At 45.6% G+C, this 18,329-nt stretch overlaps 1 protein-coding gene across 1 annotated transcript in view; it reads left to right on the top strand.

Annotated features, from left to right (window-relative positions):
• LOC138452949 (zinc finger protein 845-like) overlaps nt 1-18,329 on the top strand; it is a 216,696-nt gene that overhangs the window by 88,750 nt on the left and 109,617 nt on the right. The window contains exon 3 of the mRNA XM_069605321.1: nt 8,817-8,932. The gene's annotated coding sequence lies outside the window, so the exon portion shown is untranslated. The remainder of the gene's footprint in view (nt 1-8,816; nt 8,933-18,329) is intronic.

Raw genomic sequence — 18,329 nt, 5'->3', positions numbered from 1 at the left:
GTCCAAGGGGAAAGGGCCCATGTGAAAGCAACTTACTGAAAAGAGGCCAAGTGTGAAAGAGTGTAACAGAAAGGTAGGGCATAATGAAGACCTCCATTAAATGAACTTTATACCTGAATACAGTGTGGCAAGGCCCAAAGACTGGCAAGAGGTGTGTAACATGTTATAGCCAAGCCAAGAGGCTAATCAGGAGAAGCCAGAAGACTGGCACAGGGCAGGTGCAGCAAATCTTGTGTGGATTTGAGAGCCTAGGGTTCCTGGTTGCGCGACCTGTGATGGGTGGACTGTGTGGTCTGACAACTGTTTTTTTTATTTTTTTTTTATTTGTTTATGGTTTATTTAACCTTTACAAAATTCACATTCTAATGAGTTGCAATTTAAAATATCTACAAATCCTATGCAATCTCATTAAATCATTAACCTAAAATCGAAAATATCATACATTTCACATTTCAGCAGGAATATTGAGCACCCGCATATTACCACAGTATCATAAATCCAAAGTAGTGACAGTACCAGACAATACATACATTACACCAACTGGTCGTTTTTCCCGGCTAATTCCTGTTCAATGATAACAAGGAAGTTTGTTAAACAGATGATAAGTGTTATACTTCTTCCCCACATACAGCGTTGCCAAAGCGATAAGCGATTCCCTACTCATGCTAGTCTCAGTATAGAGGTGGGTGGTAAAGCATCGTTTTCGCTCCACTTCGAAATACCTACAATATACAGTAAGGTGCTTCAAGGATTCAACTATATCCGGTAATTGGCAGAATCTACATAATCCTCTCAATGCATTATTTTTATACTTTTGCCAAGACTATAATCTTTTCATTAGTAAGCATCTGATTCAGACGAAATCTTAGGAAGATCCTTCTTACAATGTTGCATGGAAACACGGTCTGATACCTTGGGCGAAATCCCCATTGTCCTATAAATTTCGCATATTCAGTGTAAGTTTGATACCCCTGAATCTTTTCAGTCAACAGACACCAGTGGTATCTGCAGTATTTAGTCTTACATGATGGTAACCCCAATACCAACTCCTCATGTGAAATCATAGCATCTGAAAGGAATTGTTCCATCCTATTCTTAATTATCAAGATCGACCGAGGATGCCCCTTCTCAATCATTATTGCAAGTTCTTCATACAATGAATTCTTAGGAGGAGCCAGCATTTTCCCATAGTTGGTTAGCATTCGCCAATGCCATTTAACTGATAGTGGTAGGATTCCCAACTCATGGCAAACAATAGTATTTGGTATGGACATTGCAAGACCCAGAACCTTTTTTAACATTTTCCCCTGGATAGTATCCACAATATCATCCATCTTGTATAAACAAAGATCCAATGCATATAACAAGATTGGTTCGATCTTTTGTAGGTAAAAAGTAAGCATTGGTATCATTGAAAATTTCCCAAGGCGATTGTACACCAGTTTAAGCTGTGCAGTCAGCGATTGGGCTTTTTTGGTTAAGACCAACTTCCAGTTCTCACAGGAATAACTGCATGCCAGATGATAACCCAAATAGCGCATGGATGGGGCCCTCGGAATCGCACAGCAATCAATCGACCATGTAAAATTTTTAATTTTTTGACGTCCTTCATTGAATGTAATAATAAAGGATTTCTCCGTATTAATCGTTAAATTATGTTTACATGCAAAGGTATGGAAAAGGTTCAATTTAATCTGTAATCCATAGGGGGTCCTATCGAAAAACAGTAAATCATCCGCAAAACTTAGCCAGTTCAATGCAATAATACCCAATTTTGCAGGAAAAATCACTGCCTCTTGCCATTGATCGTCTAAATCCAATAAGTAGAGGTTGAACAGGACTGCAGCAAGATTGCAGCCCTGTTTCAGTCCGATCTCAGTCGGAATGGGGTCGGTGAGTACACCAGCCTTGGTAAGTCGGATACGATATGTTGTATGGTGGTGCAGAGCCGCTATGATTGAAACTATCTGGGATGAGAAACCAAATTTAATCAATTTATTCCAAAGTATCTCTCTGATTACTGAATCGAACGCAGCAGTAAGGTCCAAGGCCGCCATGTAAACACAACCGGCCTTGTCTAATTTGGTTTGCTGGTACAAATGGGCAGTAATAGTTGCGTTGAGCTGGCAGCCCATGAATCGTCGAAAGCCAGTTTGGAATTTGGATAGTAAGTTAGACTGATTAATATATTGGTTAATGGCTTGTAGTAGGAGATTTGTAAAGATCTTAGCCGAGGCATCCATAAGAGCAATCGGCCTGAAGTTCCCAGGGTCAGTCATAGGCCCCTTTTTATAAATTGGGATAATAATCGCAGAGCACCAGGAGGCGGGGATGTGCCCAAGATAATAAATAGCGTCAAATTTGATTTTAAATAATGCCGCCCACATTTCCGGATTAAGCTTGATAAGACATGGCGGAATGCCATCTGGTCCTGGTGCTCGCGACCCCTTAGATTTTGTGATGGCCAGGTGTATTTCCTCATTAGACCAAGGACAACCCTGGAAAATGGGACGAAATGAGGATCTCTCCTCTAATATAAATTGACTAGGCATAGCAAATTTTACTCTGATATGATTTACCCAGGCAACAGCGGAGATAGCTGATTCCTCAATCTGCTCGGCTGTGCCAAATAGGGTGCGCATAGTCACCCATAAATTCCTAGCGTTTTTAGAAATTAAAACAGCCATGAGATTCTGATTCTTAATATTGAACAGCTCATATTTCAGCCGTTTTATTTGGGATTTATAGCATTTATTAATCTCCGCCTTAGTCTCCGCGTAATCACTGTCAATCTGTTTGCAGAAACCTAATTTTCTGATTCGATACCGTTTTTCTTTCCTTAGATCGACAATTTTTTGACTAAATTGGTGTTGGTGTTTAGGTGGATGCCTGCACTCAGACGCTGCCTTCAAGTTTGACATATGCACCGCTATTCTAATGGAATTCTGGACCTCTTGCCACACGCACATAACACCTTTACTCTCAACACTCACTTTAATCAACGGGTCCTCTAGAATTGCAGCACTAAATGATTGACATCTTCTAGAGGTCCACTTGATTGATAACCCAGCCCGATCATGGGCAATGGCCCTTAAGTTGGGCTCCACATCAAGACATAATGTTTCCAACTTCAATTTAGTTTTCAGGGCTAAATGATCCCCTTTAAAAAGATTAACAATCAAAATTGGATCAACTAGATGTAACCATCCTGTGGAGACAAAGAAATAGTCAATCGTTGAAGTATAGAGACCTCGTGCCCATGTATGATGATAAGGTCCTGCCTTGAACGGAATCAACTGAATGTCCCAAAGCATAAGAAACTCCACCCACCTTACACCATTCACATGTGATTTCTTTCTAGAGTCAGATTGACAATGAGTATCTGCCGTAGGATCATCTGTACAAGTGGCATTAAAGTCACCCCCTATAATCATGTTCAAGTTTGCTTTGGTCCTAATGATCTCTTCAAAAAGGGAATTTATGCGATCTGTTAGGGTTTCAAAGGAAGTCACCACCGGATTCCAATACAAATTAATAACAATAAAATCTTGAAATCGGGATTCCGTGCTTGACATTTCCACAACCAGTAAAGCCTCATCAGCCCACAGCAGATGGGAGATCACTTTCAGCTTTTTATCAATCAGGATCGCCAGACCCCCAGCTGGACGTCCTAGTTGCCCCCTTGATGCCGGCTGATAATAGGAGTCAAACCCTTCCAGAACTACCTCACCCATAATCATAGTTTCTTGGACCAAGCAGATCCCTGGACGAGAATCACAATCAAGTGCACCATTCCATGCCCTTAGATTAGAGCTCCCACACGAGTTCCATGACAACAGGGACAAACCACGCTCATCCTCCTATTTTTTACCCATCACTGTTGACGGTTTAGGAGAAGTTGATGACCCCTTCCCCATCATCCCCGATATTGAGGCGGCAAGATTCATAAATTGCTTCAATACCTCTTCACTGATCTGCGGTATCGATCCTTCAACACTCATGGTCTTTAGTTGCTCCGGGATAGTTGCAATGTAAATTTCTGCACATTCCTCAGAATTAAATAGACATGGAAACAGCCCAAGTAATTCTAGGTCCTCCCTTTGTGCCCAAATTAATCGTGCAATGATGTGAGAGTGATAACCACAAATCATCCTCGTGGGGTTATTATGGGACAATCGAACCCATTCAATGTTGTTGCTTCTGATAGTGCGTAGAGCTGGAATCGCTTGAAAAGCCTTCAGCATAGTTGATCTATTCAAACTTATTCTGGCAGAGGGTGGTTGCTTAGTTTCCCAACCCATAATGGGTGGCATATCTACGGTTAGGGAGAGTAGCTTATCAGACAGTGCCTGTTCATATATATCGGGGAAGGTTGTATTCTCTATCAACTCTCTTTCTGAGGGCAGTCTGTCTCTAGCCCTACATTTATTGCTGTTACCTGATGAAGAATCACAACTGCCATTCTCATCATTTCCAATAATTGCTTTCAGCACAGCTTCTTTTACCTGTGCATTTGCTAGCAACTCCTGATGTTGAACATTTTTAGATAATTTACCCTCCTGCTTTTTTTCTCCACTTAACAGTAACTCAGTGGGTTTAGTTGGTATTTTAATCATCTCCCCTGATTTTTTCAGGGATTTCTTAGAGACTGCTTCCTTAATTTTCTTCGATGCCTTTTTCATGTAAAGAGCAGGGAAGAAGCTAAGGAGCTGAGTTTGCTTATGGTTAGATAAAGACACCTCCTCTATCCGATCAGGGAGATCTAGGTCATTAGGCATTATTTTTTTCCCCTTCCCATTACACTTCTCAATCATACTCTGGTTGTTTTCAATATTCAATAGCGCCCTAGACTCAGAATCAAGTTGCAATAAATCTATCTTTTCCTCGTCCATAGATGTTTCTTTTATCTTAATCTTAAACGAGTCAAGAATAGAGTTTGTCGCAAGGTGATTGGTAGACTTCTTTAGGTTTTTTGCTTGTTTAATTTTACGTTTTGAAGCTCTCAATAGCAATCTCTTCTGCTTTCTTGAAAGTACCTGTTCATGGCATAAGTCTTCAGCCTTCTCTCCATCTAAGACATGATGGGCATTCTGTTCATCGTCTTCGAGATCAATTAAGTTGGTCAAAGCTGACGGACTATCCAAAGACTCTACTCTTATGGAGTTAGACCGCGGTCCTATGGAGTCATCCATCATTACCGTCGGACCATATTGACCATTTACTGGTTGCTGAGTAGAATTTATCTTTTGGATCGTAGTCAGAATCTGTTTGATGGCCCCGGCATTAGCCGTTCCCAGCTCTAACAGCTGATTCAGGGCAGGATTAACAGCCTCATTACTCTTTCTTACATCAGAGGCCATAGCTTCAGCAAAAGTGGGAAATGGTTGGAACCCTTTTCTTATATCAGGCGAGGTTTGTGAGGCTTTAGTACATACTGTCAGCGCATTACCCACTTTTAGTGCACTATTTAACACGCCTATGGTTTGTGATGCTTTTGAACTCATTTTAGGGACATCCCCTTGTTTGCCCTTAGTCAGGGCCGCCACCGCCTCACAGGTAAACAAGAGCCCCTCAATTCTATTGATTTTGGCCGATAAGTCAATAATAACATCATGCGTATGCATCAATTGCGCATGAGTATATTCATGTCCTTTATCAAGCAAATTGAGTATTCTGGATATGACTGGGAACTCAACCCCAATATCTGATATCTCCATTAGGTTGCGTTCCGCTTCCACTTCTAGTTGAGATAAGCTCGATTCAGGGTCGTCATGATGTAACGACCCTGCTATATCTCCAACTAATACATTGGTGATTGAATGTCTACCAGGAGAACTAGTGTCTTGATTAAGGACCTCCTTATCATTTTCTAAATTTGCTGAGAAATCGTCGAAGCAGGCATGTACCAAGGCTTGCGTCCCAGGTACATAGCCTGGATCCGCGTGAACATGTACATCTTCCATGCAGTAGTTGTGGGCTTTGACCGGGGTTGATGGGCCTCTTGAGAAGCGCATTCGCTTATCCAAAAGTGCCTCAATAGCCGGGGCAATGATAGACACGTCAGTGAATCTTGGTTTAGTTGGTTTTATCCCCATTGTGGCTAACCAGATCTTTTTGGGCGGAAGCCCCAGGCCCTCGCTCAGCCCCTCATTCTCATCATCATGATTCATTTCAGTTAGCTTATAAGTATCTGATAGAAGGGGGGCATTCGGCGAGGGAATTAAAGGCAAAATGACCCCCTCCTTCATTGAGAGCATTGTTTTTCCCCGACATCCTGGGGTACATGCTCACCCGCATATCCCAACACTTCTTCACATTTAGATGTTCCTACCTCATTTGAGCAGTATAATTCCTCATCTACAATGGGGGTCCCAGACATATTCGAGTGGTTACCCAATGATTGGTTTAGATCCTTGCTCTTCTCACCACGTATCTTCCTCCCACTACGCAGCCCATTCACCATTGTCACTGCGTCTAATAATGGTAAACCAATCCCGCTCGCCCACCACCCGCGAGCAGTGAACAGTAAACAGTACTTTAAGTACTTTACACGGTGCGCGCGCGAGTGCGCGGGCACAAGGCTTTAAGTAGGAAGTGAGGCAGGCGTGAGTCACACTCGAGGGAGGGACCCAGGGAGGAGACCTAAGTGAGATAAAGAGAGAAAAAGAAAAGCAAGAGGCGACTTTCAGTAATCCCACAAACACTTTGTTGCGCAGTATCAATGGCGCATGTTGCCTACGTAACGCTAGATGCTACACACTCAACGCTAGACGCCAGACACTTATCACAGTAGGCAGTCCAGCTCATTAGAGCATTACAGTCACCTTGATTTAGCAGGAAGCCAGGCAACCTTGGGGTTACAGATTAAGATGTCCTCCAGGCGTTACTTGTGCAGCCACGCTCCTTCCAGCAGCTCCAAGGCAGAAAAAAGCCCCAAGACCCTTTTCCTTTTTGAACTGTGGTGTTTTAACCTTGGGGAAGGGAACCCCAAGGACTGTGTGGAACTGTGTAGCGTTGAACTTGGTAATCTTGACACTACTGTGGAACGTTCCTGAACTTGGGGAAGGGGAGCTGGAAAAAGCTGGAAGAAGCTCAGAACTTTGTGTTGATCACTATTCCTTTTATTATTGACATCCCTTCACATGGTTTAGCTGTAGTTGTGAGGGCAAGGATAGGTTTTGGACACAGACAGACTTTTAAGTTGAACTCTTTGACTCAGACTTTCCTTAGTTTTGTTCAGGTAGGGAAATCCCACCTTAGAATAGGGCAAGTTAGGCCTTCTATCATCCTGACATTTGCTTTAATAAACCTATTTGTTTTGAACTTTGAACTCTGAATCTGTTGTCTGTGTCTTGCTTCATGATGCCTTCACAGATGACATACATGCCAACCATCATGACTTTGGCAGGGGACTTCTGATTTGACTTTAAACATGCTATTATTTGACTTTCTCTAATGAAATATTTGTATTCCCAATGCAACCCAATGTGAAACTTCAGTTCTCCCGCCTTCATTGACAAAAACACCCTCCCTGATGCCATGGAATGTTGGTACATATGGTATGGATTTTAGAGGGGGTCGTTTGGCTATATTGTAATGAATTGGAGGGGTGGGACAAGGGCATAATGGTGTGGGTAGAGTGGCCCCTTTACAAAATGGTTTTGTAGGACACCTCAGACATGGTAGCACATCGGATGCTGCCTGCAGAGCACATACAGTGTCATTCACCCCACCCCACCCCATTCCACGTTTTTGGTAACATTAATGGCACATGTCATGTTAACACATGCACAGCCCACAAACCATTATACATACAGGACGCACATTTGTTAGATCTCTATCCAGGCCCTGTGAGGCAAAATATGTACAAACATCCTAACTTGCATACGTATTGACAGCAACTTAAGTCACTTCACAGAAAGGGCACTGTAAGACACATCATTAGTCTATGATACTTGGAGGCACCATGGGAAGTAGCTTTAAAGTTGGCAAGAGTAGGTTTAGTGTCAAATAACTTTGTGGTGTTAAATACATGAATGACAAACCGTGAATGAGGATTTTTTTTTATAGTTTATAATAAACATGACAACACAAGCTGTGCACTGAATCACTTACAGGTGATCCAGAAAAGACACAGTGAGATAAATGATTTTCCCAGGATCACACCCTTTGGTTAGGGCAGGGGTACACAACTGATGGCAGAGGGCGGAATGCACCTTACATGCTGCCGATAGTGGGCTGAAAAGTAAATGTGGGAGGGGCATTAGGCAGGGCATGGGCGTGGCAGGAGGCTTTTTCAACCCCCAATTTGTATAGAAGACATTTCTGAGGTGTACTGGTCTTTATTAGTATTTTTTAGTTTATATACATATATATTTATTCAAGGAACAAACGTGAGTTGCAGGGACGTTAAGGAGAGAACTTAACACAACAAAACCCCAACCATTCAGCTAAAGCTACTGGAACTTCACGCCCCCCTGTTTTGCAGCCTATGACATCACTGGTGACATGGCTGGTGACATCACTAATGACCTAATGTATGACAGACATGCAAGTCAATATATTAAAAAATGAGATACTATTTTACTTTGTACAGTATGTGTTTTATTTCGATTGTAACATGTTAATCACTTACAAAAGACACACAGAAAGAAATATACATCTGTGTACATGTTTTCAAGCAAATGTTGAATTTTAAAACTTAATTTATTTTCTATACATATATACGTTTACAGTAATAACTTTTGTTTCAATACCCATGTATGGACATCTTAAAATATATCCTAATACTTAGTTGTTCCTTATTTATTTTAAAGCATTTCTCATGACCTGTGAATGAACTTTGAAGTAAGGACAGCTGTGAGATCAGCGATACAAAATAAAGGAGTGGTCCGGCGAAAGGAAATAACCCACTCGAAAGTCTCCATGAAAGGTACATTGTTTGAAGCAATAAAGCGAATGAACAGCAAAAGTGAAGTAAGCAAGAGTAAACGTAAACTTTGAGCCAAAGTGGTCCTGCAGTGGTCTGTAAAGAAAGCCACGCACATTCAAAAGTCTTTGACATCCGAAAGTGCTCCATGGTTCGGGAGACCTGAAGTATAATAAGCTTGGGGATGGGAGCCCCCTTGCAAGGTTGTGTTGAACTTAGACGTGAGAGGTCTGTGCCCGCAGAGGGGGACCTTTTGTGAACTTTGTATTGAAGTACTATTTTCAAAGTCAAGAAAAGAGACTTTAACTTGAAAGGCCAGGCATGCCTCAATCCATGTTTTGGAACTGTTTATAGTGTTGGAAATTGAGCCAGTGTGTGCCATCATGCCTACAGGGACAGCCTTACTCCGTGAGGTCTAACATGGGGAGAGCTGGTTCAACCCCATTTATTCTTTTGAACACTGATTTTTCCTTTGCATATATTTAGCCTTTTTACACTTTTTGTACAAGAGATAGGGCAATTATCAGGTTTAGGTAGCATAGACCATTTTGATTTGATGGACTACTCCCATCTTAGTTATAGGGCAAAGTAGGAGTTTCTCCAGCCCCAACAAAGGTTTTACAAATTGTATCACTTAAAAAATACAGAATGTTTAAATTAAATTTACATGGGGGGGTGGGGGTAACGGGTTGAAATGGAAGGGGAAGGTGATGGGTGGGATTAAAAACATTGGAAAAAGGGGTGGGCCAAATAATAAAAAATAAAACAATTCATTGATTTCTTTGGTATTCTAGATTCAGTAAAATATGCTTCTCTGATAAAGTTTTCAAACAAATCACATAGTACCATGTGAATACTGGCATATAATGGTGCAATCATCATTGAAATGTATGGGCACAGCCAGCATGTAAATGTGTTGGGGAAATACTCCTGTGCACTGTTGGTAACTTGCATATATTGAACTTTTTCATGCGTTACCCTACAAAGCCAATTACAAACTGTTCGGCTTTTTACCCAGTTTTACAGTGTGCTGTAAAATGATCATTTTTAAACTATTATTTAGCAAATGTTGTAGGGAGTGGGGAGAAGCCCCCTTGCCCCTCTTGATTCAGGCTCCATCACTACACTCGGTCGCTCTGGCTTATTTGGAAGAAATATTTATGCCCCTCCAACTAAACAATTTACCAGCCGCCACAGGGATGTATTACCACAAAATTCTATGAGGGCAAAGTGAGATTCCTGCAACCATTGAAGAATCAAGAGAGCAGTTGCCTCCTTTCCCCCTGTACTTGGTGCATGTATGGGATATTTCATTGGTTAAACAGACGGTCCTTGACTATCATTTGAAACTGGGATATGAGTGATATTGCCTCTCTTAAACTGACTCTACGAGAGGCTTATTATTTAAAGCTGAGCTGGGGTGATGTTTCTTCTGCTAAATACCTCTGACTACACATTATTCGAAACTGTGCTGGGAGTGATGTCTCTTGCTGAGCGCATAGGGCATTTTTGCAACTGTTGAACACAAGTTAGCTCTTTAGGATGTATATTAACTTTTTGCAAAAACTTGTATTATCTCAAACCTACTCTGAACTTGCTTAATGTCACCTTGGTTAAAAATAGGTATACTTTACCAGTTTGGCTTGTTGAGCCTTATTTGAAGTGCCACCACCCCGTACCTCACTGTTGTATAATAATCAGGTGACAGGTGGCTGGTAGCAACAGGCTTTGTTGAACTCTAACACATGCAGCAATAGGTATCACCGGAAAAGGGTCCATAATGTGTCCCTAGGCTGATTGGAAGCAGGATGCAGTCCTTGAGGCCTCAGGCTTGTTCTGGTGGCCTTGTGTCAGTCTGAAGGTCCTTATACAGGAGGAGCGCCAGGAGCACCACTGCTCCGTGTCGCTGTTGCTTTGCACTGCTCGTATGCCGCTTTGCGCAGGTAGGCATGCTTCTGGGCAGGATCTCGTGAGACTACGGCAGTGCCGCATCTCGCGAGCTTCGTACACACCTCCCTTTAGAAACCAAAGAAGTCTATTTCATAATAAGTCATCATTCTTCACCAGTCTTCTGGGCTCTCTCTTTGGGCGACCCTCCCTCGTACTTCCTGTGTCCGGTGCTTGCATCGCTTCAGGAGAAACACTTCCAGTGTCTCGCTTTGTATGTCATTTTCTATGACATCTCTCACTGATGCCTCTAGTTCTTCTCTCTCGTTGCATCGCAGTCTTGGCGGTTGCAGGAATTGACTTCATCATGCGTTCTCTCGGTGGTCTGATGCCTTTCAAACATTGCCACTCATTCCATGTTCCACATGCAGCCATCTTCTGTGCAAACGTTATTGGTCCATCTGTGTATTACTTTTATGGACTTGCTGAACTTCGACCCTGTTGTTTGGTCTTTACATGGTAGTCTAATTTTATTCCTGTCTCCTTCCCTGACTTCACAACGTTGGGCCACTCTTCTCCGGTCGCTCCACTTCTTCATTTGCACTTTATTATTTTCCAACCTCCACAAAACCTCTTCCATATTCACTTCATCATCTTCCTTTACTTTGGTCCACCATTGGGGGTACCAGTGTGGACGCCGCTCTTCTACCACTGCGAAATGGTGACACTTGGGTCACGCCATTTGGGGTTAATCTGTGTGCCGCTTTGGCTTCCTTGTCCGTTTTCAGGGGATCCATTCCTGATGCCGTTGCTAACTGAATTGCCCCTTTGATTAACCTATTCGCCCTCTCAACCTATCCATTTGCCTGGGGGTGGTACAACGCAGCCTTCCTCTGCTTTATGTTGTGTCTCTGTAAAAATGACTCCATCTCCCGTGACACTAGTTGGACCCCGTTGTCTGTGACTGTCTTTGGGGAGGCCTTCCCTCTGAAAGGTGGATGTGAGGACTTCTATAATTGTTGCAGTGGTAATGTTGGGGGTTGAATTCTGCTTCTACCCATTTTGACAGATAGTCTACCATTACTATTCCATTCTGATGCTCAGGAGCCATCGCTTCTAACGACCAATGAAATCCATTCCAACTTTGTGGCAGACCGCTTCAAGGATTTCTGAGGGGATCATCAGGGGTTGTCTGGTCTTCAAACGTTTATCACTGTTCATGCATTCATGACATCTCTCAGTCATGGAGCGGATGTCCTGATCCATCGCTGGCCACTAGTTTGCCTCTTACTTGCTGGCGCGTCATGATGTTCCCCAAATGCCCAGAGTGGGCTCTGCACAGGATGACTCTTCTTATTCCCACTGTGTGTATTACCTGGTCGCCTTTGTAGATCAGTCCTGCCTCTGATGTTTCTTCTGCCACCTTCCAGTAAGGCCTCATGCCTTCTGGGATGGCTCTTTCTTCTGGTCACCCACTGCTGACTCTTTCTCTGAGTCTCACCATGGTGGGGTCTATGCTGTCCTCCTCGTTCCAGTGATCTTCACTCATCTCTAAGACCTCTTGATGTCTCAGGTCTTGGATGGATGCAACAATACATTGGTCCTGCAGGAATGTTGTGGCTCTCTTTGTTTCTTGGAAGCCTGGACATACAGTCCGCTTGGGCATCCCTCCATCCGGCTATGTGCGTTTTCTCAAACGCATATTCCTGAAGTTTTGCCACAATGCGTGCCAGGCGGGGTGTGGATGACTTTGTTCCTCCTGGACTAAGCATGTTGATCAGGGGCTTATGGTGCGTGATCAACTTGAATTTTGTGGAACATACGTAAATCCTGAAATGCTCTACTACGCCCATGCACAGGCTAACATCTCCTTTTCTATGGTGGAGTAGTTCCTCTTGGCATTGGATAGGGCTTTGGAGGCGTCGCTGGCACCTTGCACTGCGCGTTTGCTGCTTTCGGGCAGGATCTCACAAGACTACGGCTGTGCCACATCTCACAAGCTTCCTACACTCACCTCATTGTATTTGTGCCCCCTGGTTTGCACACACACCTAAGACTGATTGTTTTGTGACACCAGTGCTTCTATCCTATAGCCTGGGGAATAGAGGCTCATGAACGATGGATATAAAAATATAATTTAAGTAATGCGATTGTAATGTCTCTTTAAGCAGACTGCGAGGGCTGTCAGGTCACATGCCAGTAAAGGCGGTGAGCACTATACCTGTGTCCGTGTGGCTCTGTACCACTCATGGGCCTGACCTGGACGAGGCCCCAACAATACATCATTGGCGACGAGGTGGGACCCCCTGCCATTCACAGCATACTGCTATTCCTGCCCAAAGCAAAACTCGTATATCTGCCGGTAAACCCGGCAGGTCTGCAGCCCCTCCCACACACCCCTGCCTTCCCTCACCGCCCATATAACATGCCGGTGTGAGCCTGTGCAATGAGGGCGAGGGACGCTTCACCCTGCTTTGGTCCACTGAGCAGGGACCCCAGAAAAGTTGGGGTTTTTTTCTACGCTTTTCATTCTTCCTCTGGAGAGAAACCCCTCATTGGGCACCGTGTGCCACCAGTATCTGAGACAGGGCGATCTGGCCCCAACACTCCTTCCAGTGGCGCGCGCAGCCACCAACATTGTGGGTTGCGGCTCCTCAGAGGAGTGAATGTGCGTCAGCTGCCGCCTCGGAGGCCAACTGTGGACAGGGTTGCAGCTCAAGAGGTGAGTGCTTCTGCGCCCTGACCCCACAGCAGACTACTACACTGGTGCAACCATCACCAGTTGGCCCTGTGCCTCCATATAGGAGACACCATCACAGCATCTGAAAATGGGGGAAGAAGAGGAAGCGCTGCAGGCTGCAAGGCTAACACGCTAACACGCTCATCGGCACAACTCGCCCCATTTACAGGAGTTTGACATTACAGGGGCCCCGTCATCGCTGGGTCCCAGATAAAATGCATGGGTGAAGAGGTTGGTTATGTTCTTCAAGGCCACCGGAGAGGATGATCACGAGACGATGAAGTCCATCTTGCTGTACTCAGCTGGTCCGGCGGTACACAATACCTTTGAGACTCTACGACCCGTGGACGATTTATGTCAGTGACATGTGCCTGGCTGGACATGGAGCATGAGGTACGACAACAGGCTATAGAGGGCTGCCTCAAGATCAAGCTGTGGCGCCAGACACTCTGTGAGCCCGGAATCACACTCACGCGCCTCCTGGAGCTTGGGCACTCGCACATGCTGGTGGACATCTGGGCGAACAAGATGTGCTTAGCAATGAAGGCAATCAAGTTAGAGGCCGCATGTGTGGTAGGATGGGGACAGTTTCAAAGGAGTGACAGGCGCCAGCAGTGGATCCAGAAAGAAGACAAAGGAGGGGACATGCCCCAATGCCTCAACTGTGGGTATGATCTGCCCCATCCCAAAGAGTGTCCAGCCAAAGGACATGTGTGCGGTCCTGAGGCATAGCGAACCATTTTGTGCGTGTCTGCAGAGCACCAGCACCGTCAACGCATTCAAGAGGCCCGTTGTCCTCGAGACTGGTGACGCAGAGGGCACAGCGCAAGGTAGCCCAGGTCGAACAACCAACGGTGGAGGAGGACGAACCCGAGGAGGATGGAAGAGGATGTCTTCTTAATTTCGAGCATGTCGGTCGACAGCCCAGGTGCGTAATTTGCATCTGTGATTCCCTGATACCCGCATTGATCAACACCGGCGCTTCTGTGAGCGTCATGGCGGGGGCCATTACCGAACGCTGGATAGCGCGCCACCCCTAAGAAAGATGAACGTGCATATTTTTACATTCAGCAGGAAACAACCGCTACAACTGGACGGCGCGTTTGTGGCCCGGGTCACTCATGAAGACACATCGATCAGGGCCTGTTTTTTTGTAACCAAAATAAGCGAGGTGACTCTACTAGGGTGCGCTGCCGCTGAGGCATTACATATTGTGAACTTTGCATTTAGAGTACATCTTGACGACATCCAGATGCTGCTCAACAGATATGCGAAGGTATTCATTTGAATTGGGAAACTCTTGGGCGACCCGTGCGGCTGCACATTGACAACACGGTGCAATCAGTAGCGCTGAAGCATCACAGGCTGCCCTTTCAGCTGAGAGACTGCGTAGAACAAGAACTCAACAATCTGATCAGACTAGACATCATCGAGAAGGTGGGAGGTCCGACTCTGTGGGTCTCTCCTGTAGTGATCGTAAGAAACCCCAAACAGCCGGACGCCATACACATCTGCGTGAACATGCGTCTCTCGAACAGAGCAATCCTTCGGGAGCAACTCATTACACCGACCCTGGACGACATCCTGGCATACCTACAAGGTGCCTGTTACTTTCCTGAGTTGGATCTCTGTGCCGGTTACCACCAGCTCGAACTGGATCCAGAGTTGCACTTTATTAGTACCTTTAGCACACACAAAGGGCTATACAGATATAAACGCCTGAGCTTCGGGGTTTCCTCGGCCACAGAGGTTTTCCAAAATTCCATCAGAGGCGGCGCTGGCTGGGCTACAAGAACAATTAACATCAGCAATCACATCATGGTCTAGGTGAAGTCAGAGCAGGAGCATCTGGAGGGATTGGAAATTGTCTTGCAGTGCATTTAACATCTCGGGTCTCACTGCGTGCTTATGCAGAGAAAGATCGAGTTCTTTGGATTTGTATTCCAAGAGAGTGGCATATCCCCTGACCCGGCAAAGGTGAAGGACATCAATGAAGCATGCGCCCCGGTAAATGTGTCAGAGGTGCATAGTTTTCTGGGGATGGCCATGTATTGTGGCTGGTTTATACGAAACCTAGCCACTCTTGCTGAACCACTCCGAAGTCTAATGAAAAAGCAATGCACATGGAGGTGGATATCGCTTGAACAAAGCACGTTCAACTTTAAGGGAGCGCAGACAGCAGAGGACACGATGGTGTTCTTAAATCCGGAGAAAGATTCAGAGATAATAGTGGATGCCAGCCCGTTCGGCTTGGGGCGGTTCTTATGCAGCCAGGTGAAAATGGTGTGGACTGTCCAGTGGCTTTGTCAGCCGGGCGCTCTCAGCAACCGAGCAGAGATATTCACAAATTGAACGAGAGGCCCTGGTGGTGCTCTGGGGGTGCAGGCATTAGCATCTCTACATCTACGGCAAACCCCTGAAAGTCATCATGGACCATAAACCCCTGATTCGGATCATCACCAGCTCTTCCTCCAAGCCGCCAGTGAGAATTGAAAAGTGCCTCCTTGCCCTACAGGAGTATGATGTTGAACTCTTGTTCCGCCGCGGGGCCTCCAACGCTACAGACTATTTGTTACGCCACACTAGCCAGAGTACCGAGAGCACTGAGGAGGTGGAAACGGAGGAGTACATAAACAACATTGCTGATGCAAGGACCCCAACCCTCATGTCAATCGGCGACATTCGAAAGGCTTCAGTTAATGACAAATGTTTCAGGATTCTCTAGGCTGCTGGAACGAAAGGGGAGTGGCAGAGAGTCCTCAAAGTTTGGACCACAGAGACAAGAACAGCGCTCGAGCGGATGTTCAGGGTGAGGGTGAGGGGGGAACCCACATTCCTGGATGATGGTTTGGTACTAAGGGGCATGTAAATGGTGGTCCCCACCAGCCTGGTGGGCAAGGCGTTGGAACTGGCACACAAAGGTCATCAGGGTGTCGAATAGAACAAGGCTCGGCTCTGCATGAAGGTGTAGTTTCCGGGCCTAGAAGAGTGAATGGAGGACTTTGTCTGCAACTGTGTGTGGTACCAGGCGGCGCTGCGCTCAGACAAGAACCCCGGATTGAGTCTATGGAAAGGAGCTGTGTGCCATGGGGCACAGTACACATGGACTTCGGATCGACTTGTTGAGACAACCATTTTGTGGTCCTTGCCGATCATTGGTCAAGATACCCGGAGGTCTAGTTTGTTGAATCCACAGCCCTGGAGGACATAATCCCGGCGTTGGAGAGGATATTTGCCACGCATGGTTTACCAGTCAAAATATGCTCTGACAACGGACCTCCAATTCAAGGTAGAGCGTTTGCTCGACCACAGTGTTACCCACCAGAAGATCACACCACTGTGGCCCAGAACTAAAGGGGATGCCGAAAGAGTCATGAGGACATTGAACAAAGTCTTCCGGATAGCACACAGCAAGGGGAGTGCGAGAGACACATCCTATACATGTTTTTGGCGGATATCGTGCAACTCCTGATTGCTCTATGGGGTGGCCCCCGCTGAAGCCCTATTTCAACGGTGCCCACAAGGATTCCTCCCAGACCACCTGCTACGCTCACCTGGAATCATTGATGATGCTGCAGTATCTGAAGGAAGGAGAGAGGCAAATGAGAGGGTGAACGACCAAAGGAATGTGCGAAGCTACTGCTTTGAGATAGGGGATTGGGTACAGGTGAGAACAAGAAACGTGTGCGGGGAAATTGTCCCTGCCTCATGACCCTCAGGGTGACAGACACCAACGGATCAATGGTAACGGCATTGAATGGCAATACGACGGTGACCGGGAACTCCTGTTTCTTCAGGAAGATAGGACAGTCCCCAGAGTCAAGCCCCGAATGACACCGGGGGACCGACTCGACACAGAGCTAGTCACGTGCGGGCAGCGAAAGAGAAGAAACGAGCCAGGAGGGACTGACATCCAGCGATGGGGTAGACAGCCTTATCGACCAAGGAAGAGGTCTGACCACGGCAGAGGATGACCCAGGAGGGGAAAGGCGCTACCATGTATGAGAGCGCCGCAGACAGCCTACCTATCTGCAGTACTTTGCAGTGGACTTTCCCTGAGGTCGGAGAGCACCCGTTGGTGCAGTTCTTCAAGTGATATCGTTAAACAGTGATATCTGATCTGTGTTAGAAGTTTGATGTGTTAAATTTAAGAAAAAAATTGTTAGTTCCGTGATAAGTAACTATATTCTGTTCATGTTTAGTTTGAAAAAGAAATATGAAAAGGGAGGAGTGTAATGTCTCTTTAAGCATACTGCGAGGACAGCCACGTCGCACGCCAATAAAGGCGGGTCCCACAGCGCATGCGCAAGTTGGAGCGGGGATCCAGTGAGCACTATACCAGTGTCTGTGTGGTTCTATACCGCTCCGGGGCCTGATCTGGACCATGCCCCAACAATACAACAGCGATGATATTATCCCACAACCTGCCCTGCTTGCGAGTTTTCAACCAATGTTGTTGCTGCGCGTGTTTAGGAATTGTTTAGGAATTGTGGGACAAACTAGGGCGTGCAACTTTTGCGGGACACTTGCCCACAAGGCAGTGATGACATCACGGCGCCGTTCACGTTTGGCCCGCCCCATTTGTAATTTAAACAATTTGTTAATGGCTCTTAACACCTGGCTTTTTATTGCAATGCAAATGGTTTGTCCATGGGAGGTGATGGTCACAACCCCAGGAACAACGATTTAGCATTGGAATGAAGCCAGGCAGGTGTCAGAGCGTTAATAGCAAGACTGGCACAGCAGCACCAGCAGCTTGACCTGCAGGCTCAA

The sequence above is a fragment of the Ambystoma mexicanum genome, chromosome 4p, assembly GCF_040938575.1.
Source record: "Ambystoma mexicanum isolate Mex_15411 chromosome 4p, UKY_AmexF1_1, whole genome shotgun sequence".
Taxonomy (NCBI): domain Eukaryota; kingdom Metazoa; phylum Chordata; class Amphibia; order Caudata; family Ambystomatidae; genus Ambystoma; species Ambystoma mexicanum.
This window is presented reverse-complemented; position numbering and strand designations above follow the sequence as displayed.